This window comes from Peromyscus leucopus, chromosome 7 (genome assembly GCF_004664715.2).
Source record: "Peromyscus leucopus breed LL Stock chromosome 7, UCI_PerLeu_2.1, whole genome shotgun sequence".
Taxonomy (NCBI): Eukaryota; Metazoa; Chordata; class Mammalia; order Rodentia; family Cricetidae; genus Peromyscus; species Peromyscus leucopus.
The window spans coordinates 5810724-5827843 of NC_051069.1; the positions used below are offsets into that span (position 1 = coordinate 5810724).

At 43.4% G+C, this 17120-nt stretch overlaps 1 protein-coding gene and 1 non-coding gene across 2 annotated transcripts in view; one reads left to right on the forward strand and one right to left on the reverse strand.

Moving 5' to 3' along the window:
* Positions 1-17120, forward strand: part of Rab8b (RAB8B, member RAS oncogene family) — a 72339-nt gene that overhangs the window by 34148 nt on the left and 21071 nt on the right. The gene's annotated exons all lie outside the window — the stretch shown is intronic.
* LOC114692069 lies at positions 11793-11899 on the reverse strand. The gene has a single exon (XR_003734329.1). It is a non-coding gene; the product is annotated as a U6 spliceosomal RNA (small nuclear RNA).

The window sequence follows — 17120 nt, forward strand, 5'->3', positions numbered from 1 at the left end:
TCAGCTGACCCAGCAAACATCATGGTTTAGCTCAGCCCATAGTTTTGTTTAATGAAGCAGAGTTGAAGTTTATTAAGAAACCATTTTAGTAGAGATTTAAGCAACAGACAGGTGAGACAGAGGTGCTTAGGAAAAGGACAGTGTATGCCCAAGAGTAAGTACAAGCTTCTCAAGAGTCCCATGGCCTAGCCTGTTTAAAATGTGGGCATATCAGATGACACACATGCCTGTTTATAGGTTTTCTGTATCTCGATAATAGATCCCCCCCAACATTGTAAGCCAGATGAAGCCAAATTGAAAAAGTAAAAGAATAGGTATATTTGAACAAAGCAACCCCCGGGTGAGTCCTCCAGCCCCAGAGATCGAAGCCAGAGAAGTCAGGTGGCCGAACTAAATCAGGGAGCTTATACACACACCTGTAGGTGAGGGGTGATAGTGTGTCCTTCACAAGATGGGTTTGTGCCCAAGTATGGTCAAAGGCTGACCGCTTTAGGTGGGGTCTTGGGCTACTGGCAGCTTCAGGGGAGGAGGAGCTGCTGTAGCCGCCAGGAATGCGGCACTGGGCTTTTTGCTGCCTTTTCTCTGTTGGAGACTCTCTGAGAGGGCGGGACTTGGAGAGACAGGAATGGGGCTTTCTGGATCCAGCAGGAGTGAGCTGGAGGTTCCAGCTGAACACCTACATCATAGTAAGAGCTGACTGTCTCCTATAGTTTATTGCGTGTCTCTATCTAAAACCATCAGCAACATAGTGTACTGGGAGTGTTAGCTGTTCATTCTCACAGCAGCTTAACTGACAGGGAGGTGCATCTTGTTACCCAGTGCTGCTGCTGCCAGGAATCAAAAGGGGGGTGGGCATCATTCTGAATACAAGACAGGAAAAGATCAAAATTCAAAATACCACTTCTACTGGGTACACATTTCTCTAACACTATTGATGGTCAGGGACCGTCTGTAGATAGGGTTTGGTACTGTCAGAGTTTTCAGGCATCTACTGGACTTGGAATGTATTCATCATGGGTAAAGGCTGTACTACTACTATGGCATCTTAGTCAGGCTACTTAACCTCTTGGAGCCTCAGGTTCTTTATTGCTGAAACAGGGAAAAGGATGGCCCTTGAGAGCACACAATAAATGTAGAAACATCTTTTATGTCACTGTGCTTATCAGATGAGGGAGTTTGGAGTCAGGAGTTCAATATTCTCTATAGGCCATCCTACTGTAAATCAAACCAATAGGTTTTGTTGTTGTTTTTTGTTTTGTTTTTAATGCTACATCTTTCTTTTTCTTCTTTTCAATTTTTTTTTTCCTGAGATAGGGTTTCTCTGTAGTTTTGGTGCCTGTCCTGGATCTCGCTCTGTAGACCAGACTGGCCTCGAACTCACTGTTCTCTGGCTTCAGCCTTCTGGATGCTAGGGATTACAAACATGTCCCATCATGCTTGGCTGATATTATCATTGTATATAATTATGTCTGATAATTTTCAATTTCAGCTAGTCATCAAAACCCTTAGGATTTAGTGAGAATTTCAAACTTCACCCAGAATGTAGTTGATTTGCTGGGCTGCTGAGATGTGACATGAAGGGGATAGTATAATGAATACTACATTGTCTTAAATTTTAAGTCAAATTTGCTTATAAATAAGAAGAAAAGCTTTTCCCTTGTTATATTTTCCATTTGCGATAGGCAGGTGACACCTCTGGGGAAATAATCATTCACTAACTGGTAGAAACAACATTAAAGCAGGCAGTTAGATGTCTTGGGTTCATCTGTGTTAGTTCCTGCTTCTGAAGAGACTCAAGTGTGGAGCAGGCTCTGCACATGCTGACATTCTGGTGCTCTCCCTGGAGGTCCTCAGAACCCACCACTCTTCTTCTTTGAGTGGGCCTGGTTCAGCATCGGGCTCTGGAGGTGCCTCAGGCTGTGTAAAATAATATACTGACATTTGTCTTTTCATTAGTCACAAAAGTGTGGCTTTTATATTTGCATCAGCAAAGCCATCCTATGAAGCAGCCTCGGTGCATTTCCTGTTCTGTGTGCTGAAACTGGACTGCGACTCTTTCCCACCGAGGCTGCAAACTCTGAAAAGGGCCAAGCCTGCCACTACTCAGCTTCCAAACACCCATTTCAGCCTTTAGCCTGGAGGCCAGGAAATGTATATTACTTATCCAAAGTAGATTAAATATCAGCTTTTCAGAATGTAGTCCTGTGTCGTGCTGTCGTGCCCCCCTTCCCCCCTCTTCTGTCACATCATAAATTCCTACAAGGCACTGCTGTCCTATGGTAGTGATCGCTCCCATTTCCCCGTGGCCAGCAGCATTTTCCTTCATGTTCTCATTGTCCTTGCAGACCGTTTGGGGCTAAAACCTCAGTCATTGTGCTGTGTTTCTCAACTCTTTGCATCACTGTCGTGTGCAGTGCCCGACCTAGTGACTGCACTGGGCCAAACTGGGAGCATGGAAAGAAACTGTGGCCACTAGAGATGGAGATTCTGCCCCAGGCTTGCCTGAGGACATCTGTGAAATGGTCATGAGCGCATAGTTCGGTTTTTGTTTTCTGTGTTAGTAACTTTGTGTTACAATACCACCAAAACAGTTTGGATCTGTCACAAACTAGGAAAATGAGCTTAACATTGTAAATCAACTTTTAGATTACAGTGGAAACATTTTCAAATGATGTTTTCTTTTTTTGCTTTGAAACAAACAAACAAACAAAAGCCTTAACTGTTGTATATATGAAGTCATTCTGGGTTTCTTCCCAGACATGTAAAAACTTAGAACTCTCCATCCTCTGTACCTGAGAATTTATTTTAAAATAATATATGTGCCTGTTTTTGGTTTTGTTTTGTTTTTAGGTTTAACATCCCATTGTTATGTGGGATCTTATGAATAGAAAGATGAGCTAAAAATATACAAAGTAAGTCAGGCGTGGTTGCAAATGACTGTAATTCCAACACTCAGGAGACTGAGGTATGAGGATCGTGAATTTGAGTTTAAGACCGTCCAACCTCAACTCCTTGTCCCCATCTCAAAATAAGACAGAGTATTCACCGAAGTTACTTTTGCCCTTTGTGTGGAAGTTAACTATGATCCTCAACTGAACAGCTTTTAAAACCCAGTGAAGTCACTTTATCAAAGATTGCACTGTTGCCCTCTTCTGTTTCATAGCTGATTAGATTAATTGGATAAATTATAGTATGACAAACTCGGAATTATCTGAGCTAACTAGAGATAGGGACACAATGGACAAATGACATCTACAGAGGATGCCTGTTTGCACAGATGTCACAAAACACAGAACGTAATCAGAGTTGGTGTTTATCTTTTTCTTTTGTGTACACACACACACACACACACACACACACACACACACTTGCAGGTGGCATCAGATAACTGGAAGTACAGGATTAGGGAGCAGGGGACAAATTTGGGCAATTTGGTAGGTAGAGATTGTCGCTCCCCCAGCTGGCATACTTCCCGGAATAGCTACTACCTTGTTACTTCTCAGTGTTAGAGTAACTTCTGACAGCGAAACTGGCATGATTCATTCTATTTCTTTCCCAGTTCTCTTTTATTAGCTATGCTTCTGGCCAACTCACTTCCCCAAGGAATCTAGATAACAACAAAAGTACTAACAAATAAAGAACTAACGACTCCTCATATTGCAATCTTCTCACCACACGGAGCGAGTGAGCTAGTTGTTTGGTATGCCTCTTTATTCCCCCATATAAACAACATATTTGATGTTGAAATCTTTGCAGGGGCAGCCACCTAGAGCTGCTCTTGTCCAGAATTTGAAGAATAGTCATACTGAGTGCTGTTTTAGTTACAGTATATTTTCCTCAAGATTACTTAATGCAAGAATAATGTAAGAGTAAGCACCCATTTCAACTTCCTGATTTTGAAAATCCTCCCATGTAGACACACTGTCCTAATGTCAACTACTCGACTGCAGTGCATGTTACTTTGCATAGCTCCTGTTTTCTACATGACTGTAGAAAACATACATTTTCTACATAATACATTTTAAATTTTGCTACTTTTGTAATGTTATAACAAATACTTAGAGAAGTTTCTATGTAATTTTGATGATGTTCAAAGATCACTGTTTTTTTTTTTTTTTTTCTTGCTTTCTCAAGACAGGGTTTCTCTGTGTGGTTTTGGTGCTGGTCCTGGATCTCGATCTGTAGACCAGGCTGGCCTCGAACTCACAGAGATCTGCCTGGCTCTGCCTCCTGAGTGCTGGGATTAAAGTCATGCGCCACCACCTCCTTGCCAAAGATCACTTTTAACAGCTTCAAAGCCTTGTTCCATGGTGAATAAAGCACAAAGTCCTCAGTGGTTGCTGTGACAAGGAGGAGTATGGGTAGGGTGGGACAGACACACAAAGCCATTTTCAAGAAAGTTGTTCACCTCCAGCTATTGTAAGAATTAAGGCCGTTTCTTTCTGTGCCCAAATCTCAGGTTAGAGATCTCCAAATGAGTCTTTTGTATTTCACATGCCTGTCAGTTGGGGCAGCTAATTGCCTGGGGATGACACATGTCTAAAAAGCATATATTTTGTAAATTGAAATGTGGGCCTGAGGAAAGCTGGTGCCAATGGACACTGGGTTAACATACATTTCCAAGATCTAGAAAGAACTGTCAGTTTTGAAAGAATGAGAAAAGGGAACATAAGTTGAATAATTTTCCTACCCAAGACTGGGGATGAGTCAGTGGAAATACCTGTGCATTTAAATAATTTTATTATATATATACATATATATATTAAAGTTTTCGTACAAAATGTATGTTGAGCTTCCTCTGTTGTCCTCATGTCTTCCCCTCTCTCCTATCAGCCCCCACTGCCCCCCTCAATAGCTTTACTTCTGCTTTCATGTCATATATACACATATGATTTTATGATCTCTAAAGTCTAGGAGCCACAAAAGCGTGTAGGCTGACTATCTTTCTGAGACTGCCTTCATTGACCTACTGTGATTATTGCCAGCTGCCCCCATCTTCCTGCCAACAGCGTAACTTCCTTCTTTCTGCAAGAAAAATTGCATTGTGTCAGTGTTCCACACTTCCTCTGCCCTTTGCCCCATTGACAGATAGTGTGGGTGGCCCCTTCTTAGCTACCGGAGGGGTAGAAGGGCCTTGATCTCAATCTCCTACTTTAAATTCGGTTTTATTTTTTAAAAGCAGAAAAATAATTTGAAATATATCTTTGGTCTCTTAGGAACATTTATTTTTTTTATTTTTTTATTTTTTTTTTTGTTTTTTTTTTTTTTGGTTTTTTCGAGACAGGGTTTCTCTGTGTAGCTTTGCGCTTTTCCTGGAACTCACTTGGTAGCCCAGGCTGGCCTCGAACTCACAGAGATCCGCCTGCCTCTGCCTCCCAAGTGCTGGGATTAAAGGCGTGCGCCACCACCGCCCGGCTCTTAGGAACATTTATAAAGTGTGGTACTGAACGATTCTCTGAACATCATGGTGTCAGACCGAGTTTGTAAAACGTCTCTCATGAACGTGTTGCAGGATTTCTCCTCCTTTCCCGCTCTCTCTCGTTTGAATACTGGAATCTTGCAGCAGAGGAATAAGAAAATACGGATTAAACTCGAAATCTGCTGTAGCATGTGGTGACACCTCCCACATTTTATACCTTAAATATAGTTGTTCCTCATTCTTTGTGTTCTTAAAGCTTAAGGAGGCAGTTAGCTGGGTGAACAAAAGAGACTAAAGAAAACATGTGTGTTCATTTCCATCACTGGCCAGACCAGATTGGATCTCTGGGTCTGGAACGTAGATGAAAGATCTTAGATTTATCAAGCCAATTGCTTGATTAAAAACTTTTTTTCCTTTCTTCTTCTTCTTCTTCTTCTTCTTCTTCTTCTTCTTCTTCTTCTTCTTCTTCTTCTTCTCCTCCTCCTCCTCCTCCTCCTCCTCCTCCTCCTCCTCCTCCTCCTTCTCCTCCTCCTTCTTCTCCTTCTTTTTTCTTCTTCTTCTTTTTTTTTTTTTTTTTTTTTTTTTTTTTGCTTTATAGTCTAAACCAGGGAAGAAATTTTACAGACTCCTTTAGCACCTATAAAGTCGTAAAAACTGTTAACCATCTTAAGGTGGGAACTGACTCCATACATAGACAGGCATCATTGGGGATATGGAGGTTATAAAGTGTATTGATTACTTTTTCGTGGTTGTGAGCAGATCCTTGATAGCTTAAAAGATTGACTTGGGCTCACAGTTTCAGAGGATTTCAGTCTGTCGTGGCTGCTTTCCTGAGCCTCCTATGTCTCATGTTGTGGCCAACCATGGATTCCAAGTGAGTTTGACCTTCCTAGTGAACTGCTTCCAGTAGCTGGGTCCCACCTTCTAAAGGAGCCACAGCCTTGAGCCTTCCACCCACAGGCCCAAGACTGAGTGTTCAGAACATGAACTTGGGAGGGACAGTTCAGATTCCAAACATGACATTCACTGCTCTGAGCTTTAAATGATTGTATCACAGGGGAGTGTGCTTACAAATCAGAATGATGTAATTAGTAGTTTTCCATTTTTATTAGAAAAATAGTGTTCTACTGTGTTATTTCTGGTGATTTTGTCTTATTTACTGTCATATACCCCACCTTTTTGTTTTAACATTACTTGTTATCCGTGGCTTGTTCTAATTTTCCACCTGTTGTCCGAGCTGCAGTGATTGACTTTATTATACTTCTGCAGCTTTGGCATTGGTTTGATGAAGAAAAGGCTTTGCCCACTAGATTCAGAGCGCTGGGTTTTCTCTTGGGTTGATTTCATAGCCTCTAGGTACTGCGTGTTTCTGCAGAGAAGGTAGCTGGGAGGAAGCCACATGGGCTTGCAGGAGGAGTGTGCCTTTAGATTCCTCTCCAGCCTCTATTTGGTACAGGCCTTCCTCCCCTGCTCCTCACTCCAGATTTGTTGATTGGTATTAACTGGGTGAGGTGAATTTCTAAGTTTTTTCATTTTACACTATATAGCCTAAAATTCTTCTAAATAAAATGACTCAGAATTTTCCTAGAAAATGATCAAATTATTTCTAAGGTTATTTCAGCCCTATGTCATGAATAACATTCTTTTTTTATAGTTCCTGTTTAAAGAACTAAGTCTGGGAGAGAACCAGGCTATCCTTTGTTTTCAGTTTTTGCACTGTCATATTGTGATTTAATTCTGTTATGTCTAGTCTTCTCTCTCTCTCTCTCTCTCTCTCTCTCTCTCTCTCTCTCTCTCTCTCTCGTTTTTTCAAGACCGGGTCTGACTATGTAGTTCTGGCTGTCCTGGAACTTGCTGTGTAAACCAGACTGGCCTTGAACTCACAGAGATCCACCTCTGCCTCCTGAGCGCTGGGATTAAAGGCGTGCACCACCACCCCTGGCCTCTAGTCTTTTCAGCTTCTTACTTGTAAATGAATGGATAGTATGATAATGTTCAGTACTTGTGCAGATCCAAGAGATTCACCCCATGTCTTGATGCATGTTTTTTCCCAACATCATTGGAATGCAGTTGTCATTTTTCCCAGAATTAACTCCAGTGATTGGCATCTGTTTTTCCCCCATTGCAGTAATGTGTAAAGTGAGGGATTTGCTGTTTGTTTTGAGATCATTTTTCTTCAGTGACTGCAGTTTTCCCTTCCCTCTAAGTGGAAAGGCCTGACTGGATTGTTGAAGCGCAGACAAGGCAGTTCCAGGCTTAGAGAGCCTGGTGACTCACACTACAGGGCTTTTCCTGCTGCAGAGATGGCTTTCTTGGCAACCGTGGTTGGAGCAGGGGAGATACAGCTGCTTTCGTTTTCCAGCAGTTTGGTTCTTGAAGTGATCATGAATTAATGATGGGAAGAAAATGGAAATCTTGGAGCTAGAAAGAGTAGTTCACAAATCTCTTTGTAAACAGAGGTTTGATTGAAGACAAAACATCTGCTCACAGAGAATCTTGAACTCCCCTCTTGATAAAAGTCAGACTCACTGTCACTTCTAGACTAACACTTGAGACACATGTCCTGTGTGTGTATAAGTACTTGTGAGCGTATGCATGTGTGTGAGGTGCATGTGTGTGTGCTGGTACAAGGTTTCAAAAACCCATGCCATTTCCAGTTAGCTCTCTCTGCCTTGTGCTTGGGGATCAGGATTAAGCTCTGAGCTACTGCTCTAGGGTCATGCCTGCCTGCTGCCGTGCTCGCCTCCATGATGATTACATACATTCTAAACTGTGAGCTCCAAATTAACTCTTCTCTTCAGTTGCCTTGGTCATGGTGTTCTTCACAGCAGTAGAAAACTAACTAAGAAGGAAGTTGGTACTAGGAGTGGGGTCTTGCCTTGAATGCACCACTCTCTATTTCATTTAACATCAGGACTTTCTTTAAACTTCTTGTGCCTTTAAGCATAAGACTTGGCTCCAACATGACATTTCCTGATGTCCTTTTTCTCCTCAAAGTGTACATTTTTATTTCTTTTTGCCCTGTCTGTTCTTTTTCGTTGGAAACCTGCATAAGTGACCACTCATAACCACATGATGGAGTCAGTATTAGGCTGTCTTGAAATCACCTCTGCCAACAAAGTTAGTACAGAACGCTTCACTTTAGCCTCAGGCAGGTTCTTAGGACAGGGGCAGAAAGCAGCCAGAGTATCTATCACAAGAGTTGTCTCTGGCCTGTTGCTACCATTGTTCTCCTGGGAAAACCTTGAGCCAGGGTCCTACGTGGCTTTCAGCTCTGCTGTCAGAAAGCTCCAACTGGGATGGCGTCTTAACCACATTCACAGGGTTCAATTGCTTTTCTAGTCTTCCATAGTCCTCCAAAAAACCCAGGACAGTCAGGGCTGTCACAGAAATTTAGACACAAGCACATACACGTAAGTTCTTAAATAAAAGTACACGTGCGGGTTCAGGACCTGGTTCAGTGGGCCAGAACTCACTTAGTATTTCCGAAGCTTGGGATTCTCTCCCCAGCACTGCCAAACAAATTCATCTGTGCTTAACCGTCGTGTTTTTATTCTGTCATATACATTTGTGGCCTAAAGAAAACCTGAGGGTTCTTCCCCAGTTTGTAGAACTAGCTCCTGATTTGTCATTTGTTAGTCTGATCAGATCAAATGGGTACAACTGTCGTATGAAGAAGGCCACGTTGAATTAATTTAATTTAGTTATAAGTAGAAAATTCTAAAACAGTGCAAAACTGTGCAGCTTTTTCAAGCAGGAAGTGGTGATTTGTGTCATGGTTAGTTTCTACCACAAATGAGACTTAGTTTGCCACTTCCTATTCATAGAGTAGAAGAACTGAAGAAATATGAAAAGTTCTACTGCATTTTTTATGATGTCAGGTGTCTTTGTAAATGATAAGTTGTGTTTTCTGACTACTTGTTAGTTAGTTCACCTTTAAAAATCTACTCTTTGGATGGACTTAACTGAGCCAATGTAAAGATGCTTGGCTTTCAGTGGTCATCCAAAGTCTTATCTAAATGTTTGCCTCTTAAATATTAGACTTTAAAATTTTCAAGCTGGAAGACAAAGAGTAAATTTTAATATAAGGATACAAAAGTAAGTAGCTCTGACTATATGGTGACAATAGATTGAAAACTCACAGAATGTTTAAAATCTAAGTAGCATTCTTTATTGTAATTCTTTTATACATTTATATACTTTTATACGTTTTTCTCCAGGTTTTTCCCTTTTCCTTTTAAAAAGTATTTTAAAGCTTCAGTCTGTGGCTCACTTTTTCCTAGCTCACTAATTAGATTTTAAATAATCACCTAGAAGCCAGTTCTAAAATTCCATTATTCTCCATGTTTGGAAGTACACATAAGCACAGGCCAAATGTGGCTGGCATGAACTGCCTGTGCTTTGTCTAAATTGCTAATAATAAAAATCTTTGTAACCCCACCACTTGGGAGGCTGGGTTGGAAGATTCTGAGTTTGAGGCCAGCCTAGGCCAAATAGCAAGACTCTTGACTCATAAACCGAAAACAAGGGGGTTGGAGAGACGGTTCATCAGTAAAGAGCACTTGCTGCTATTCCGGAGGACCTGGGTGTGATTCCCAGCACTCATGATGGCTCACAGCCATCTGTACCTACAATTTCAGGGGATCTGACCTGCCTCTGAGGGTACCCATTTATGTAAAATAAAAATAAAAAATAACCAACATTTTAAATTAAGAGAGTCTATGTAGATGTCTCTAAAGTAGATTTCAATATTTGGGAAGCCTCCCCTTATTTCTGAAATAGCTCAGAAATGTAAATAGACAAACCACATAACCCGTATGCAGACAGCCTGGGGTTCCAGCTGTTTTCAAGTGTGCTTTTAAACCAAAGTAAATCTTTCCCTTTTTAATTTGAAAAACATGATGTTAAATTTCTGCCTTTTAAATACATCAAAGGGAATGGACAATCCATGTAGAAAAATGTTCAGTGCTTTTAGTAAACCTAGCCTTGAATTTGTGCTTTGCTATCATTTATGGAAAGGCTGAGTGATCCAGATAATGTACTTTCCCACCATGGTTCTAGAGCCTGCAGCCAAAAGCTCAGATCCTAAACCACAACAAAACCCTAAACTTCAGTAGGAACAGGTAGGGAAAGTCAGGTTGAAGACCTCTCACATATCTGCACACCCCATTTTAATGATTCAGGCAGCAGGTCCCCCTCCCCTCTACCCCCCAAGTGTTCCAGGAATCTCCAGACTGGAGAGGACTGAGTGTAGTTCTGAACTCTAGCACCCACAGCACAGAATGCATCAAGTCATAGCTCATGCTGAAGGTCAGGAGGGCTGGCCTGCTACTCCCCAGGAGAGTTCTCAAGGCCAGCCGGAAAGCAGTCCTTCCCACACTCAGCCAGTGGCAGGCATCCTTTCCCCAGCCATTAATCCAGGGCAGCCTCTCTGCTCTGGGGGAGGTGGTTAGTTTATGCTCATCTGTCAACTAGTCTGACTTCAGTGTAACATAGTTTGGAATAGTCTCTTCCTTCCTTCTCAGTGTTAAATGATTTCTAACTTGCCGGTTGAAAGGTGGCCCATTCTTGTTCACCCAGATTCCTTTCCCTGTGAAGTCTGTCTACTGTGGGCTGGGCTAGGCTCCATGTTTCCTCCCCAGTTCTGGTGAAACTCATCTTTCCAGCTGGCTTCAGCTGCCTCCCTGGTTTCTGAGAATTGTATTATAAGCAGTACTGTGAATGAGCATGCACTCCACGCACGTCACACCTCCCTAGTGCCTTGAAGCCCTGTGTCCTGTGGGTATCCCCAGAAAATGCTTTCTTCTTAGAGATGCTAGCAGAGGCCTGTTGTCTTACCCCATGAGGGAAGGAGTGGGGGTCTCCTTCCTTCTCTCATTGAATGGAGAGCCAGGACTCCTTTATCTAATCCAGTCCCCCACCCACACAGAATGCTTTCCTGACATCCTCTCTTGTTTTCCTCCACTGTCAGCTGACAGTAGGTCTGCAGTCTGAGGAGAAAACAGTGGTTTATTGGGGTAATGTGTCAGCTAATCTTACGTGAGCATCAGTGAGACGGCTGGGGGAAGTGTCTGGTGTGCAAGGCCGGCAGCCTGGCCTTGATCACCATATAAAGATGGACAGAAGTAGAGCCCACAAAGTGTCTTCCAGTCTCCACATGTCTGTCATGGCCTGAAAGCACACAATCACATCACACACACACACACACACACACACACACACACACACACACACACACACACACAAAACACACACATGCACGCACACACCAGAAATGTTTTTTAAAAAATAAATCTCATTGTTGTTACATTACCTGGCATCTCTAATAATTCCTTTAGAAGGCAGTACTTCAAGATGAAGTGCCAAATGGATAAAAAATATGGACTGCTTCACGAATTTGGATGTCATTCTTGCTCAGGGGCCATGCTAATCTTCTTTGTGTCGTTCCAATTTTAGTGTATGTGCTGCAGAAGCGAGCACACAAAATTTAATTTTTAATCCACCATTTGTATTGGTCTTTATGACTGGTTAAATTCCTACATCTGTCTGGGTTCATTTTCTTAGCCATAAAAGCAAACCTGTGATGTTAATGTCCAAGATTCTTTCCAGGCCTGTGATTCTGTGGTCCTCTCAACCCTCTTCTGCCTCCTTATAGTGAATAACATGATCAGTTGTAAGCAGCCATTTAGCATAAAGAATCAATTCAGAAAAAAATTGTCAAAATGAAAATGACCTTGAATCCCTTGAGAATATTTTCTTACAATGTTTCCTGTGTTATTTGAATAGATAAATATCAATGGGGAAGCTAAGTCTTTTAAAACCATCAAAAAAAAAAAAATCCTGTTGGGTATATTTGTGCACTGTAGACTCAACTCTGGAATCTGGTCTCCTGAGGTGGATGCCAGCTGAGTGAGGCACATTCACGTAGCCTGTGGGTGGGTCATGGAGTGCTCGTGAGTCAGGGTGACACAGAGCTGTCATTTTGAACACAAATTATTGTATTTTTTGCTGCCAAAACCTGATGCTCTTTAAAAGTCTATTGAAACGGGAAGAGGCTTTCGACCCTAAATATAGTGCTTCAGGAAGCTGTTTTTAGAGATGTATTGTTCTCTTCAATTTTATTATTTACAAGATTTTTATTTTATCTGTGTGTAAGGGCATTTTGCCTGGCTGTATGTTCAAGCACCCCCAGAGGCCTGCACTGTGACTGTTGGCGCTGGCTTTGTGCCAGCTCCTCCCCTTTCAGCTTCTAGTCACTGGGGAATTGGAACAAGCCAGGAGAGCTGCAGGACGGTCCTGGCTGTGACCATCACAGTTAGCAGAGGATGTGTCGGATTCTTGGAGGATTGCTCACCATCTTGCCTTTTTGATTTCTGGTCGGTGACTGAACACCAGGTGAGGTTACCCTCAGAGACCTGCAGCAGCTGACAGTAACGGAGGCATGGTCTTGACGGGGTGGTGACACAGGCTATGGGTTGCCCATTTCACATAGACACAAACATGACATTTCATTAATGAGATACATTTGAATATTCTAAAAAGACATGACTCATGCCAAGCAGGCTTTCTGCTCTGAGCTGTCTCTAGTAGCCCTGTGTACTGGGGAAGTACTCAGTGTCAGTAAACTCAAGGATGGGCCTTGATCTGAATCTTGGATGAATTTAGATTAGTTCGGTCTTGGTAAGTCCCAGGGCAGTGATTACTGCAGAAATTTGGCCTTAGCCCACCAGAACATGACATCCCAGTGACAAGCCCTTGAGAAGTGAGACATGAGGGGCTGGACAGGGAGCTTAGTTGGGGAGTTTCCAAGCATAACACAAAGGACCTGAAGGACCCGAGTTCAATCGTATGTTTAAAACCAACCAACCAACCAACCCACCAACCAACCCACCCTGTGTTTTGAGCTTCTGATGAGAGAGAGAGAGAGAGAGAGAAAGAGAGAGAGAGAGAGAGAGAGAGAAAAGGGGGCGGGGGAGAAGATGGTGAGGGGTGAGATGGGTCGAACACTGCAAAGCCTCTCACCCTGAGTTCAGCCTCGGGACTCACTCGGTGGACAGAGAGACCAGATTCCCACAAGTTGTTTTCAGACCCCCCTGGGACACACCCTACCTCCAGGAAATAGATACATGGACTGTGCCAGGGGATCTGATCTTTTCACATATGAGAGCACGCGCTCACGCGCACGTGTGTGTGTGTGTGTGTGTGTGTGTGTGTGTGTGTGTGTGAACGCATTCCACACATGAATACAAATGCTCAAAAAAAAGCGAAGAGTGAGAGAAGATGTAAGGAGGAGAAGAGGAAAATGAGTCGTGAAGGCGCGTGTGTTGGAAGAGAGGACAGGAAGTGGTCTGTTTTCTTCTTGCTTTGTTGTCAGGAGCTGCCAACAGTCCGAGGATAAACCTGATCCTCAGAAGGACTGAGCTGAGGGAGGTGCAGAGAAATGAGCTGGAACCTCTAGACCTAGCCTTCCCTGAACCTCAGCCACCTCTGGGCTTACTGTGTGAGTTAACAGATTACATTAAACTAGCTTGACTTGAAGTCTGTTACCTTCCATTGAAAATATCCTAACTGATCCAATTTTATTGGTTATTCTTTTAACCCCTGGAGTAGTCTCAGAAACGTATCTTTTCTTTAAATGTTAAAGAGAATGTTGATCCACTACTTTTCTATTGATATTATTGTCAAATTAATTATAAATATCTTTAGTTTTAAGGGAGAGATTTCTCATATTGTAACTATTATGAGTACATGCATTCGTGTGTGTGTGTGTGTGTGTGTGTGTGTGTGTGTGTGTGTGTGTGTGTGTTTGGGGGGCATACACATGTGTGTGCACTTGAATGTGGAGGCCAGAGGTCAAGTGTGGATGTTGTTCATCAGGTGTCATCCATATAGTTTTTGGAGACAGGATGTCTCACTGGCCTGGACTCATCAAGTAAGGCTAGGCTGGCTGCAGTGAGCCTAGGGACCTGCCTGGCTGTCTCCACCCCCAGCACTAGGGACACAAGTCCAAGCCACCCAGCCTGGCTGGAAGTTAGTCCTCATGCTCCCAAGACAAGCAGTTGACCCACTGAGCAGAGTCACCTGCCCTCCCTCCCTCCCAGCTCTCCCCCCAAAAACCAAAACCAAACCATATTTTTATTTCTTTTCAAAAATGATGTGTGTGTGTGTGTGTGTGTGTGTGTGTGTATGTGTACACATGAGTACAGGTGGCCACAGTCTTGAAGCAGGTGTCAGATTCCCTAGAGCTGGAGTTTCAGACAGCTTTGAACCACCCAGCGTGAGTGCTGGGGACTGAACGAGAGTCCTGCAAGAGCAGTGCAAGCTCTCCAGCTGTGGGCCAGCTCCCCAGCATCCTGCTCCCCAGCTTTGTTTGGGTTGGTTTTTTGGTAGTTGAGGATACAGCAGTCCAGAGCCGTTAGGCCTCCTGTCTAGGTCTTTCACTTCCCAGTTCAGTTCCTAGCAGTAATATTAATACCCTCCATGGCTAGTGAAAGGTCCTGATTGGCTAATCCTCCGTTCTCTACAGCTGAACCAATGCCAAATACCACTGTTCACAAGGAAGTCGTTCTCTGACCTCCACACTCTGCTGTGGTGCACACTAGAGTTCTTTCTCCCCCATATGATGACAATGAGAAAAGAAAGAAAAGCAAGTTTAAACAAACTACATTTCATGAGCCCAGAAGGATTCATAAATCAGTTGGCCCCTAGAACAGGGCAGGTCCAGTGATACTCTAGGACTGCCTGCCACATGGCTGGGTAACAGCTACAGAAAAGGAAGTGGGGTGCAGAGACAGCTCGTTGACTAGAACTTGGCATTTGCCTTATTTTGAACCTGGTTTGGCTAAAGCTTGGCTGATGGGATTACCTGAGACCATTATTCCTTACAAAGCAAACCACCGACTTAGCTTAGTGCCGAGTTAGGCTGTGTTTTTCCATCTATTAGAGCACTTGAGAATGGAGGCTTCCTCAAGCCAACTTTGGTTTGGGTTCATGTGGTAAGACACGCTGCACAAATCCACTGCCTTCCCGTTTTGAAGTGTACAGCTCCGTGGTGGGTACTGTCTTCCTGACTGTGAGGCACTCTTCAGAACTTGCAGATCTGAAGCCCCACTTCTTACCCTCTAGTCCCCTTTGCCCCTTCTCCTGCCTTTATTTCTCTGATCTGGAAAGGCTTGAGTTTTTTAATGTTAATTTCTGGGTTGGAGAGGTGGCTCATCAGTTTAGTGCACATACTCTTCCAGAGGACCCAGGCTGTTGGGGTTTTTGTTTGTTTGTTTTGTTTTTGAGACAGGCTCTACATGGCCCTGGCTCTCTTGGAACTCACTCTGTAGACCAGGCTGGCCTCAAACTCACAGAGCTCCATCTGCCTCTGCTTCCCGAATGCTGGGATTAAAGGCGTGCGCCACCAGGTTCAAGTCCCTGTATCCATATTAGGTGACTCACAACCACCTGTAACTCCAGTCCAGGGGATTCAACACCCTCAGCCTCTACACACACATATACCCACACAAATATATGCACATAATTAGAAATAATTAAAAATTTTGAATGTTAGTTTCAAGAGACGTTTATTGAATGCCTACTGGGTGTTAGGCTTGTTCTTGATGTGGAGGCCAAAAAGAGATACAGGGTAGAAGCAAGTTTGTGTTGTCATTTGTTTGCACTTGAGTTTTGTGTGTGTCTGCTGTGGAGGGTGGCCACACAACCTGCCACTCCCATGGATGGAAGTCAAAGGACAACTTGAAGGAATTAGTTCTCTCCTTCCACTGTGTGATCCAGCATTGAACTTGGATTGACAAGTTCTCTTACCCATTAGCTACTTTGCCTGTTCAAAAGAGGATCTCTACAGGGTCATTGTTACACCGGATTTGGAGGTCTTTTGAAAACTCAGGTCACAATAAAAGCTAGTGTCTACATCTGGAACAAGGGAGGGCAGACACTGATAGTCATGCTTCGGTGCTAAGTTTTGCTTACATTACCAGCTGCCCCTGCACTGCCAACCGCTGTAGAAGAAATGTGAGCCGTGTAACCTGGGAACACTGGGATCAGATTGTATTTGCTCACAGTCCAGGGCCTTAGTGAGAGAGGAGAACGATGAAGAGGCCAGTTTGATAGATCAGCCTGGGTGGCATTTTTGTCTGTTTCCACACGTGGAAAGCTCCAAAGGCTCCATGGAAAAGTACCACCCGGAGGAGAGGGTGCGATCCAGTTGGTTTATGCATATGCATTACTGAAAGCTGGAGCTGGGAAGCAGGCTTTTTGGGTGCTTTCCACCTCCCTATGAAGAGGTATTATACATGGCTGCAGGATACCCCTCCACGCTCCAAATGCCGCGGTTACTGTTGAAGACTATTTATAGGACACACAGTTTATATGTGTTCTTGAAGAGTATGGGAGACTGAGTTCAGTGTGTTAAAAGGTGAAAGAATGGGAAAAACTAAACACAGCTGAGTGGCCAGATGAGGAGGATTAGCAGAATGCTGTCCAGCTGTATTATATTAGTCTCTGATTCCCACAGAGCCCTTATTCCTGGGGTTGGAGCTGTAGCTCAGTTGGGAGAGTGCTTACCCAGCCTGTTGAAAGCCCTAGATTACCCAGCACTTCCTAAGCTGGTGGTATGGGGTGGAGTGGTGTGCATGTGGGCAATTCCACCACCTGGAAAGTAGAGAAGCAGGAAGGTCAATCCAGGGTCATCCTCAGC